The sequence below is a fragment of the Staurois parvus genome, unplaced genomic scaffold, assembly GCF_062004578.1.
Source record: "Staurois parvus isolate SC_StPar_1 unplaced genomic scaffold, SC_StPar_1.0 ptg000543l, whole genome shotgun sequence".
In the NCBI taxonomy this organism is placed as follows: Eukaryota; Metazoa; Chordata; class Amphibia; order Anura; family Ranidae; genus Staurois; species Staurois parvus.
Window position 1 is genome coordinate 1,545,786 of NW_028318339.1, and position 12,562 is coordinate 1,558,347.

General features: G+C 43.9%; 1 protein-coding gene and 3 non-coding genes across 5 annotated transcripts in view; 1 reads left to right on the top strand and 3 right to left on the bottom strand.

The window, feature by feature from the left end:
- The window catches only part of TASP1 (taspase 1), a 663,695-nt gene that overhangs the window by 216,674 nt on the left and 434,459 nt on the right, over positions 1-12,562 (top strand). The gene's annotated exons all lie outside the window — the stretch shown is intronic.
- LOC149451325 (U6 spliceosomal RNA) lies at positions 652-763 on the bottom strand. Its single transcript, XR_016315089.1, has one exon. It is a non-coding gene; the product is annotated as a U6 spliceosomal RNA (small nuclear RNA).
- LOC149451326 (U6 spliceosomal RNA) lies at positions 3,777-3,888 on the bottom strand. The gene has a single exon (XR_016315090.1). It is a non-coding gene; the product is annotated as a U6 spliceosomal RNA (small nuclear RNA).
- Positions 12,282-12,388, bottom strand: LOC149451327 (U6 spliceosomal RNA). Its single transcript, XR_016315049.1, has one exon. It is a non-coding gene; the product is annotated as a U6 spliceosomal RNA (small nuclear RNA).

Here is a 12,562-nt window from a genome sequence, read left to right on the forward strand (position 1 = left end):
TTACACCCCGGTCACGTCAGGTGCAACTTGGCCTGCGACTTGTAAAACTGTAGGCCAAGTCGCACCCTATTGTCCGCTATTAGAGCGGTCGTACGGGTGCGGTTCCGGCTTTGTCGGAGCCGCGCCGACTTCTAAAGTAGTGCACGCAGCAGAGCTTTTGGTGCGATTTGCATAGGCATTGGTGTCAGCAGGTCACCCAATTTTGAAATTGGTTTTGATGTGAGCGGGGGCTCAGGGTGTAAGAGAGCGCTTATGGCATTTGCTGCCTTTTTGTTTTCCCGAATGAAGGGGCTCGGGGGAGGGGCGCACTTTGGCATCCTCACCTTGAGTGCCGGGGGAGCTTTCCCAGAGCTGGCCGTATAGAAAGGCATTGGGAAAGAAAGGGGAGCCAAGAGAAGGAGTGAGAGAATGGAGCGCCCCCATAGACTAACGGGGCAGTGGGATGCCCATAGGCGTGCTGCTCTTCTTCAGAGAAGGTTGGTGGGAGAAGCCGCTAGGGCACGTGCAGCTTTCAGTTGCGCTCTAACCGTAAGCCGCAGCTTGTAATTTTTATTTTTTAAAATAGTTGATGCTAAGAGTAAAAAAAAAAAAAAAGAAAGAAAGAAAGCAAGAAATCCAAAGCATTGAATTGAAGGAAGGCTGTTTGAGGAAAAAATTTGGGACCGCTTCATGGGTTAGCATGTCAACCTTACGCAGGGGCTTGCTAATTTTCTCTGTATCGTTCCACGATTGTAATCCTGCCCACCCGCCGATGCGGGGGGCAAAGCAATGGGAGAGCCCGAGGGGTATATAAGCCGTCAAAGAGGTCAGAAGATCAGCTTATGGAGAGCGTTGAATGTCAGTGTTCTGCGCTATTTCTGCCAAACTATGTTTATGAATTCTAAGAATGCTTTTTGTATAATCATAATCAATGTGATCAATAATGTCTGTCAGTTGAAAAGTTGATTTTACTGAAGAAAATGAGGAGCACACAGGCTATTGTTAAGCAGGACACCGCATGCAAGTGAGCAGCTCTGCCAGGAGGCATTGTGGGAAGGCAGGCAGGCCACGCCCACCATGCCTTGCTGGGCCCATAAAGCAGAGGTGGTTGGATCCAAACCATCCTCTGCTAGGCGGCTATTTTGGATTTGGATTTCCTGGTAATTATTAAAGAGCCATTTTAGTCCATTGGTTTTGTTTTTTTGCTATATTATTTTCAACTCACTTTGATTGATTGATGTATCTCTGTGGTTTTAAAAATGGTGCCTGCGCCATCTATCCACCTAGGGAAGCCTATTGAAACGTGTGGTCTGTCCTAGAGGTGCGCTACGAGAACGCACACGCTGGCATGCCCCTTACACCCCGGTCACGTCAGGTGCAACTTGGCCTGCGACTTGTAAAACTGTAGGCCAAGTCGCACCCTATTGTCCGCTATTACAGCGGTCCTATGGGTGCGGTTCCGGCTTTGTCGGAGCCGCGCCGACCTCTAAAGTAGTGCACGCAGCAGAGCTTTTGGTGCGGTTTGCATAGGCATTGGTGTCAGCAGGTCGCCCGATTTTGAAATGGTTTTGGGTGTGAGCGGGGGCTCAGGGTGTAAGCGAGCGCTTATGGCATTTGTTCCCTGGTTCCCTTTTTGTTTTCCCGAATGAAGGAGCTCGGGGGAGGGGCGCACTTTTGGCATCCTCACCTTGAGTGCCAGGGGACCTTTCCCAGAGCTGGCCCAGAGGTCGTTGGATGGAAACCATCCTCCGCTAGGCGGCTCTTTTTGATTTTCTCGTATCGATGAACCATTTCCATGCCGGGCACTTTTACCCCCTTCCTGCCCAGGCCATTTTTCAGGTTTCAGCGCTCTCACAATTTCAATGACAATTCGCTCGGTCATACAACATTGTACCCAAACAAACATTTCATCGTTTTCTTCACACAACTAGAGCTTTCTTTTGGTGGTATTTAATCACCGCTGGGGTTTTTATTTTTGGCTAAATTAACCAAAAAAGACCGAAAATTTAAAAACAAAACACGGTTTTCTTTGTTTCTGTTATAAAAGTTCGCAAATCCGTAATGGTTCTTCATAAATTTAGGCCGAGATGTATTCTGCTACATGTCTTTGGTGAAAATAACCCAAATTAGGATGTATTTTTTAGTTTGTAGGAAAGTGATAGAGTTCACAAACTCTGGTATAGGTCTGAATATTGATCAATCCTGAAGTAGTGACAGCCAATCTAATTTCTTGAGGCCCAAGAATGTCAGAACAGTACAGATATTCCCCAAATGACCCCTTTTTGTAAAGTAGACAGTACGACGGATTTCATAAGAGGCATGGCGAGTTTTTTGAAGTTGTATTTTTTTTGTCCGAATTTTTCAGAAAATGAAAAAAATGATTGTCACAATTATTTTTTTTTACATACTGTCACCAGTGCAGTACAGCGTCATCCTATCACTGGCATAGCGGTGATCAGGGACACTGACTGGTGACAGTATGGAAGAAAAAAAAAAAAAAAAAAAATCATTTTTTTTACTTTTTTTTTATTATTATTCATTTTTTATTACATTTTTTTTCTTTTTCTTCAAGATTTTCTTTTCATATTTCCCTATGACCAAAGTAGTACAATGTTACCACAGTAACATTGTACTACTTTGGGGAAGTGATCAGTTTTTTTTTTTTCTTTTCTTACACAATTTGCTTATAGCAAAGACTTCCTTTGCTATAAGCAAGCATTTACCTGAATGACATCGATTCATTCAGGGGTTTTTTTTTTTTTTTTTTTTTTTGTGCTCAGCTGTGATCTGGCCACGGCTCATCACATGACATGTGCATGTGATCGCTGTGACGATTCACAGCTAGACACTAGTAGACAATGGATGGCATGCATGAAGCCATCCATGGTGTACAACTGTCATGTGACCTGCTGTGATTGGTCACAGCAGGTCACATGGTACCAGCAACGGGGCCGGTACTCAGATCTGTCATCGGCCGTGTCCGAGGTACATTGGTTTTGTTTTTTTGCTATATTATTTTCAACTCACTTTGATTGATTTATGTATCTCTGTGGTTTTAAAATCGATCTATTCACCTAGGGAAGCCTATTGAAACGAGTGGTCTGTCCTAGACGTGCGCTATGAGAACGCACACGCTGGCATGCCCCTTACACCCCGGTCACGTCAGGTGCAACTTGGCCTGCGACTTGTAAAACTGTAGGCCAAGTCGCACCCTATTGTCCGCTATTAGAGCGGTCGTACGGGTGCGGTTCCGGCTTTGTCGGAGCCGCGCCGACTTCTAAAGTAGTGCACGCAGCAGAGCTTTTGGTGCGATTTGCATAGGCATTGGTGTCAGCAGGTCACCCAATTTTGAAATTGGTTTTGATGTGAGCGGGGGCTCAGGGTGTAAGAGAGCGCTTATGGCATTTGCTGCCTTTTTGTTTTCCCGAATGAAGGGGCTCGGGGGAGGGGCGCACTTTGGCATCCTCACCTTGAGTGCCGGGGGAGCTTTCCCAGAGCTGGCCGTATAGAAAGGCATTGGGAAAGAAAGGGGAGCCAAGAGAAGGAGTGAGAGAATGGAGCGCCCCCATAGACTAACGGGGCAGTGGGATGCCCATAGGCGTGCTGCTCTTCTTCAGAGAAGGTTGGTGGGAGAAGCCGCTAGGGCACGTGCAGCTTTCAGTTGCGCTCTAACCGTAAGCCGCAGCTTGTAATTTTTATTTTTTAAAATAGTTGATGCTAAGAGTAAAAAAAAAAAAAAAGAAAGAAAGAAAGCAAGAAATCCAAAGCATTGAATTGAAGGAAGGCTGTTTGAGGAAAAAATTTGGGACCGCTTCATGGGTTAGCATGTCAACCTTACGCAGGGGCTTGCTAATTTTCTCTGTATCGTTCCACGATTGTAATCCTGCCCACCCGCCGATGCGGGGGGCAAAGCAATGGGAGAGCCCGAGGGGTATATAAGCCGTCAAAGAGGTCAGAAGATCAGCTTATGGAGAGCGTTGAATGTCAGTGTTCTGCGCTATTTCTGCCAAACTATGTTTATGAATTCTAAGAATGCTTTTTGTATAATCATAATCAATGTGATCAATAATGTCTGTCAGTTGAAAAGTTGATTTTACTGAAGAAAATGAGGAGCACACAGGCTATTGTTAAGCAGGACACCGCATGCAAGTGAGCAGCTCTGCCAGGAGGCATTGTGGGAAGGCAGGCAGGCCACGCCCACCATGCCTTGCTGGGCCCATAAAGCAGAGGTGGTTGGATCCAAACCATCCTCTGCTAGGCGGCTATTTTGGATTTGGATTTCCTGGTAATTATTAAAGAGCCATTTTAGTCCATTGGTTTTGTTTTTTTGCTATATTATTTTCAACTCACTTTGATTGATTGATGTATCTCTGTGGTTTTAAAAATGGTGCCTGCGCCATCTATCCACCTAGGGAAGCCTATTGAAACGTGTGGTCTGTCCTAGAGGTGCGCTACGAGAACGCACACGCTGGCATGCCCCTTACACCCCGGTCACGTCAGGTGCAACTTGGCCTGCGACTTGTAAAACTGTAGGCCAAGTCGCACCCTATTGTCCGCTATTACAGCGGTCCTATGGGTGCGGTTCCGGCTTTGTCGGAGCCGCGCCGACCTCTAAAGTAGTGCACGCAGCAGAGCTTTTGGTGCGGTTTGCATAGGCATTGGTGTCAGCAGGTCGCCCGATTTTGAAATGGTTTTGGGTGTGAGCGGGGGCTCAGGGTGTAAGCGAGCGCTTATGGCATTTGTTCCCTGGTTCCCTTTTTGTTTTCCCGAATGAAGGAGCTCGGGGGAGGGGCGCACTTTTGGCATCCTCACCTTGAGTGCCAGGGGACCTTTCCCAGAGCTGGCCCAGAGGTCGTTGGATGGAAACCATCCTCCGCTAGGCGGCTCTTTTTGATTTTCTCGTATCGATGAACCATTTCCATGCCGGGCACTTTTACCCCCTTCCTGCCCAGGCCATTTTTCAGGTTTCAGCGCTCTCACAATTTCAATGACAATTCGCTCGGTCATACAACATTGTACCCAAACAAACATTTCATCGTTTTCTTCACACAACTAGAGCTTTCTTTTGGTGGTATTTAATCACCGCTGGGGTTTTTATTTTTGGCTAAATTAACCAAAAAAGACCGAAAATTTAAAAACAAAACACGGTTTTCTTTGTTTCTGTTATAAAAGTTCGCAAATCCGTAATGGTTCTTCATAAATTTAGGCCGAGATGTATTCTGCTACATGTCTTTGGTGAAAATAACCCAAATTAGGATGTATTTTTTAGTTTGTAGGAAAGTGATAGAGTTCACAAACTCTGGTATAGGTCTGAATATTGATCAATCCTGAAGTAGTGACAGCCAATCTAATTTCTTGAGGCCCAAGAATGTCAGAACAGTACAGATATTCCCCAAATGACCCCTTTTTGTAAAGTAGACAGTACGACGGATTTCATAAGAGGCATGGCGAGTTTTTTGAAGTTGTATTTTTTTTGTCCGAATTTTTCAGAAAATGAAAAAAATGATTGTCACAATTATTTTTTTTTACATACTGTCACCAGTGCAGTACAGCGTCATCCTATCACTGGCATAGCGGTGATCAGGGACACTGACTGGTGACAGTATGGAAGAAAAAAAAAAAAAAAAAAAATCATTTTTTTTACTTTTTTTTATTATTATTCATTTTTTATTACATTTTTTTTCTTTTTCTTCAAGATTTTCTTTTCATATTTCCCTATGACCAAAGTAGTACAATGTTACCACAGTAACATTGTACTACTTTGGGGAAGTGATCAGTTTTTTTTTTTTCTTTTCTTACACAATTTGCTTATAGCAAAGACTTCCTTTGCTATAAGCAAGCATTTACCTGAATGACATCGATTCATTCAGGGGTTTGTTTTTTTTTTGTTTTTTTTTTTTTGTGCTCAGCTGTGATCTGGCCACGGCTCATCACATGACATGTGCATGTGATCGCTGTGACGATTCACAGCTAGACACTAGTAGACAATGGATGGCATGCATGAAGCCATCCATGGTGTACAACTGTCATGTGACCTGCTGTGATTGGTCACAGCAGGTCACATGGTACCAGCAACGGGGCCGGTACTCAGATCTGTCATCGGCCGTGTCCGAGGTACATTGGTTTTGTTTTTTTGCTATATTATTTTCAACTCACTTTGATTGATTTATGTATCTCTGTGGTTTTAAAATCGATCTATTCACCTAGGGAAGCCTATTGAAACGAGTGGTCTGTCCTAGAGGTGCGCTACGAGAACGCACACGCTGGCATGCCCCTTACACCCCGGTCACGTCAGGTGCAACTTGGCCTGCGACTTGCAAAACTGTAGGCCAAGTCGCACCCTATTGTCCGCTATTACAGCGGTCCTATGGGTGCGGTTCCGGCTTTGTCGGAGCCGCGCCGACCTCTAAAGTAGTGCACGCAGCAGAGCTTTTGGTGCGGTTTGCATAGGCATTGGTGTCAGCAGGTCGCCCGATTTTGAAATGGTTTTGGGTGTGAGCGGGGGCTCAGGGTGTAAGCGAGCGCTTATGGCATTTGTTCCCTGGTTCCCTTTTTGTTTTCCCGAATGAAGGAGCTCGGGGGAGGGGCGCACTTTTGGCATCCTCACCTTGAGTGCCAGGGGACCTTTCCCAGAGCTGGCCCAGAGGTCGTTGGATGGAAACCATCCTCCGCTAGGCGGCTCTTTTTGATTTTCTCGTATCGATGAACCATTTCCATGCCGGGCACTTTTACCCCCTTCCTGCCCAGGCCATTTTTCAGGTTTCAGCGCTCTCACAATTTCAATGACAATTCGCTCGGTCATACAACATTGTACCCAAACAAACATTTCATCGTTTTCTTCACACAACTAGAGCTTTCTTTTGGTGGTATTTAATCACCGCTGGGGTTTTTATTTTTGGCTAAATTAACCAAAAAAGACCGAAAATTTAAAAACAAAACACGGTTTTCTTTGTTTCTGTTATAAAAGTTCGCAAATCCGTAATGGTTCTTCATAAATTTAGGCCGAGATGTATTCTGCTACATGTCTTTGGTGAAAATAACCCAAATTAGGATGTATTTTTTAGTTTGTAGGAAAGTGATAGAGTTCACAAACTCTGGTATAGGTCTGAATATTGATCAATCCTGAAGTAGTGACAGCCAATCTAATTTCTTGAGGCCCAAGAATGTCAGAACAGTACAGATATTCCCCAAATGACCCCTTTTTGTAAAGTAGACAGTACGACGGATTTCATAAGAGGCATGGCGAGTTTTTTGAAGTTGTATTTTTTTTGTCCGAATTTTTCAGAAAATGAAAAAAATGATTGTCACAATTATTTTTTTTTACATACTGTCACCAGTGCAGTACAGCGTCATCCTATCACTGGCATAGCGGTGATCAGGGACACTGACTGGTGACAGTATGGAAGAAAAAAAAAAAAAAAAAAAATCATTTTTTTTACTTTTTTTTATTATTATTCATTTTTTATTACATTTTTTTTCTTTTTCTTCAAGATTTTCTTTTCATATTTCCCTATGACCAAAGTAGTACAATGTTACCACAGTAACATTGTACTACTTTGGGGAAGTGATCAGTTTTTTTTTTTTCTTTTCTTACACAATTTGCTTATAGCAAAGACTTCCTTTGCTATAAGCAAGCATTTACCTGAATGACATCGATTCATTCAGGGGTTTGTTTTTTTTTTGTTTTTTTTTTTTTGTGCTCAGCTGTGATCTGGCCACGGCTCATCACATGACATGTGCATGTGATCGCTGTGACGATTCACAGCTAGACACTAGTAGACAATGGATGGCATGCATGAAGCCATCCATGGTGTACAACTGTCATGTGACCTGCTGTGATTGGTCACAGCAGGTCACATGGTACCAGCAACGGGGCCGGTACTCAGATCTGTCATCGGCCGTGTCCGAGGTACATTGGTTTTGTTTTTTTGCTATATTATTTTCAACTCACTTTGATTGATTTATGTATCTCTGTGGTTTTAAAATCGATCTATTCACCTAGGGAAGCCTATTGAAACGAGTGGTCTGTCCTAGACGTGCGCTACGAGAACGCACACGCTGGCATGCCCCTTACACCCCGGTCACGTCAGGTGCAACTTGGCCTGCGACTTGCAAAACTGTAGGCCAAGTCGCACCCTATTGTCCGCTATTACAGCGGTCCTATGGGTGCGGTTCCGGCTTTGTCGGAGCCGCGCCGACCTCTAAAGTAGTGCACGCAGCAGAGCTTTTGGTGCGGTTTGCATAGGCATTGGTGTCAGCAGGTCGCCCGATTTTGAAATGGTTTTGGGTGTGAGCGGGGGCTCAGGGTGTAAGCGAGCGCTTATGGCATTTGTTCCCTGGTTCCCTTTTTGTTTTCCCGAATGAAGGAGCTCGGGGGAGGGGCGCACTTTTGGCATCCTCACCTTGAGTGCCAGGGGACCTTTCCCAGAGCTGGCCCAGAGGTCGTTGGATGGAAACCATCCTCCGCTAGGCGGCTCTTTTTGATTTTCTCGTATCGATGAACCATTTCCATGCCGGGCACTTTTACCCCCTTCCTGCCCAGGCCATTTTTCAGGTTTCAGCGCTCTCACAATTTCAATGACAATTCGCTCGGTCATACAACATTGTACCCAAACAAACATTTCATCGTTTTCTTCACACAACTAGAGCTTTCTTTTGGTGGTATTTAATCACCGCTGGGGTTTTTATTTTTGGCTAAATTAACCAAAAAAGACCGAAAATTTAAAAACAAAACACGGTTTTCTTTGTTTCTGTTATAAAAGTTCGCAAATCCGTAATGGTTCTTCATAAATTTAGGCCGAGATGTATTCTGCTACATGTCTTTGGTGAAAATAACCCAAATTAGGATGTATTTTTTAGTTTGTAGGAAAGTGATAGAGTTCACAAACTCTGGTATAGGTCTGAATATTGATCAATCCTGAAGTAGTGACAGCCAATCTAATTTCTTGAGGCCCAAGAATGTCAGAACAGTACAGATATTCCCCAAATGACCCCTTTTTGTAAAGTAGACAGTACGACGGATTTCATAAGAGGCATGGCGAGTTTTTTGAAGTTGTATTTTTTTTGTCCGAATTTTTCAGAAAATGAAAAAAATGATTGTCACAATTATTTTTTTTTACATACTGTCACCAGTGCAGTACAGCGTCATCCTATCACTGGCATAGCGGTGATCAGGGACACTGACTGGTGACAGTATGGAAGAAAAAAAAAAAAAAAAAAAATCATTTTTTTTACTTTTTTTTATTATTATTCATTTTTTATTACATTTTTTTTCTTTTTCTTCAAGATTTTCTTTTCATATTTCCCTATGACCAAAGTAGTACAATGTTACCACAGTAACATTGTACTACTTTGGGGAAGTGATCAGTTTTTTTTTTTTCTTTTCTTACACAATTTGCTTATAGCAAAGACTTCCTTTGCTATAAGCAAGCATTTACCTGAATGACATCGATTCATTCAGGGGTTTGTTTTTTTTTTGTTTTTTTTTTTTTGTGCTCAGCTGTGATCTGGCCACGGCTCATCACATGACATGTGCATGTGATCGCTGTGACGATTCACAGCTAGACACTAGTAGACAATGGATGGCATGCATGAAGCCATCCATGGTGTACAACTGTCATGTGACCTGCTGTGATTGGTCACAGCAGGTCACATGGTACCAGCAACGGGGCCGGTACTCAGATCTGTCATCGGCCGTGTCCGAGGTACATTGGTTTTGTTTTTTTGCTATATTATTTTCAACTCACTTTGATTGATTTATGTATCTCTGTGGTTTTAAAATCGATCTATTCACCTAGGGAAGCCTATTGAAACGAGTGGTCTGTCCTAGACGTGCGCTACGAGAACGCACACGCTGGCATGCCCCTTACACCCCGGTCACGTCAGGTGCAACTTGGCCTGCGACTTGCAAAACTGTAGGCCAAGTCGCACCCTATTGTCCGCTATTACAGCGGTCCTATGGGTGCGGTTCCGGCTTTGTCGGAGCCGCGCCGACCTCTAAAGTAGTGCACGCAGCAGAGCTTTTGGTGCGGTTTGCATAGGCATTGGTGTCAGCAGGTCGCCCGATTTTGAAATGGTTTTGGGTGTGAGCGGGGGCTCAGGGTGTAAGCGAGCGCTTATGGCATTTGTTCCCTGGTTCCCTTTTTGTTTTCCCGAATGAAGGAGCTCGGGGGAGGGGCGCACTTTTGGCATCCTCACCTTGAGTGCCAGGGGACCTTTCCCAGAGCTGGCCCAGAGGTCGTTGGATGGAAACCATCCTCCGCTAGGCGGCTCTTTTTGATTTTCTCGTATCGATGAACCATTTCCATGCCGGGCACTTTTACCCCCTTCCTGCCCAGGCCATTTTTCAGGTTTCAGCGCTCTCACAATTTCAATGACAATTCGCTCGGTCATACAACATTGTACCCAAACAAACATTTCATCGTTTTCTTCACACAACTAGAGCTTTCTTTTGGTGGTATTTAATCACCGCTGGGGTTTTTATTTTTGGCTAAATTAACCAAAAAAGACCGAAAATTTAAAAACAAAACACGGTTTTCTTTGTTTCTGTTATAAAAGTTCGCAAATCCGTAATGGTTCTTCATAAATTTAGGCCGAGATGTATTCTGCTACATGTCTTTGGTGAAAATAACCCAAATTAGGATGTATTTTTTAGTTTGTAGGAAAGTGATAGAGTTCACAAACTCTGGTATAGGTCTGAATATTGATCAATCCTGAAGTAGTGACAGCCAATCTAATTTCTTGAGGCCCAAGAATGTCAGAACAGTACAGATATTCCCCAAATGACCCCTTTTTGTAAAGTAGACAGTACGACGGATTTCATAAGAGGCATGGCGAGTTTTTTGAAGTTGTATTTTTTTTGTCCGAATTTTTCAGAAAATGAAAAAAATGATTGTCACAATTATTTTTTTTTACATACTGTCACCAGTGCAGTACAGCGTCATCCTATCACTGGCATAGCGGTGATCAGGGACACTGACTGGTGACAGTATGGGGGAAAAAAAAAAAAAAAAAAAAATCATTTTTTTTACTTTTTTTTTTATTATTGTTCATTTTTTATTACATTTTTTTTCTTTTTCTTCAAGATTTTCTTTTCATATTTCCCTATGACCAAAGTAGTACAATGTTACCACAGTAACATTGTACTACTTTGGGGAAGTGATCAGTTTTTTTTTTTTCTTTTCTTACACAATTTGCTTATAGCAAAGACTTCCTTTGCTATAAGCAAGCATTTACCTGAATGACATCGATTCATTCAGGGGTTTGTTTTTTTTTTTTGTGCTCAGCTGTGATCTGGCCACGGCTCATCACATGACATGTGCATGTGATCGCTGTGACGATTCACAGCTAGACACTAGTAGACAATGGATGGCATGCATGAAGCCATCCATGGTGTACAACTGTCATGTGACCTGCTGTGATTGGTCACAGCAGGTCACATGGTACCAGCAACGGGGCCGGTACTCAGATCTGTCATCGGCCGTGTCCGAGGTACATTGGTTTTGTTTTTTTGCTATATTATTTTCAACTCACTTTGATTGATTTATGTATCTCTGTGGTTTTAAAATCGATCTATTCACCTAGGGAAGCCTATTGAAACGAGTGGTCTGTCCTAGACGTGCGCTATGAGAACGCACACGCTGGCATGCCCCTTACACCCCGGTCACGTCAGGTGCAACTTGGCCTGCGACTTGTAAAACTGTAGGCCAAGTCGCACCCTATTGTCCGCTATTAGAGCGGTCGTACGGGTGCGGTTCCGGCTTTGTCGGAGCCGCGCCGACTTCTAAAGTAGTGCACGCAGCAGAGCTTTTGGTGCGATTTGCATAGGCATTGGTGTCAGCAGGTCACCCAATTTTGAAATTGGTTTTGATGTGAGCGGGGGCTCAGGGTGTAAGAGAGCGCTTATGGCATTTGCTGCCTTTTTGTTTTCCCGAATGAAGGGGCTCGGGGGAGGGGCGCACTTTGGCATCCTCACCTTGAGTGCCGGGGGAGCTTTCCCAGAGCTGGCCGTATAGAAAGGCATTGGGAAAGAAAGGGGAGCCAAGAGAAGGAGTGAGAGAATGGAGCGCCCCCATAGACTAACGGGGCAGTGGGATGCCCATAGGCGTGCTGCTCTTCTTCAGAGAAGGTTGGTGGGAGAAGCCGCTAGGGCACGTGCAGCTTTCAGTTGCGCTCTAACCGTAAGCCGCAGCTTGTAATTTTTATTTTTTAAAATAGTTGATGCTAAGAGTAAAAAAAAAAAAAAAGAAAGAAAGAAAGCAAGAAATCCAAAGCATTGAATTGAAGGAAGGCTGTTTGAGGAAAAAATTTGGGACCGCTTCATGGGTTAGCATGTCAACCTTACGCAGGGGCTTGCTAATTTTCTCTGTATCGTTCCACGATTGTAATCCTGCCCACCCGCCGATGCGGGGGGGCAAAGCAATGGGAGAGCCCGAGGGGTATATAAGCCGTCAAAGAGGTCAGAAGATCAGCTTATGGAGAGCGTTGAATGTCGGTGTTCTGCGCTATTTCTGCCAAACTATGTTTATGAATTCTAAGAATGCTTTTTGTATAATCATAATCAATGTGATCAATAATGTCTGTC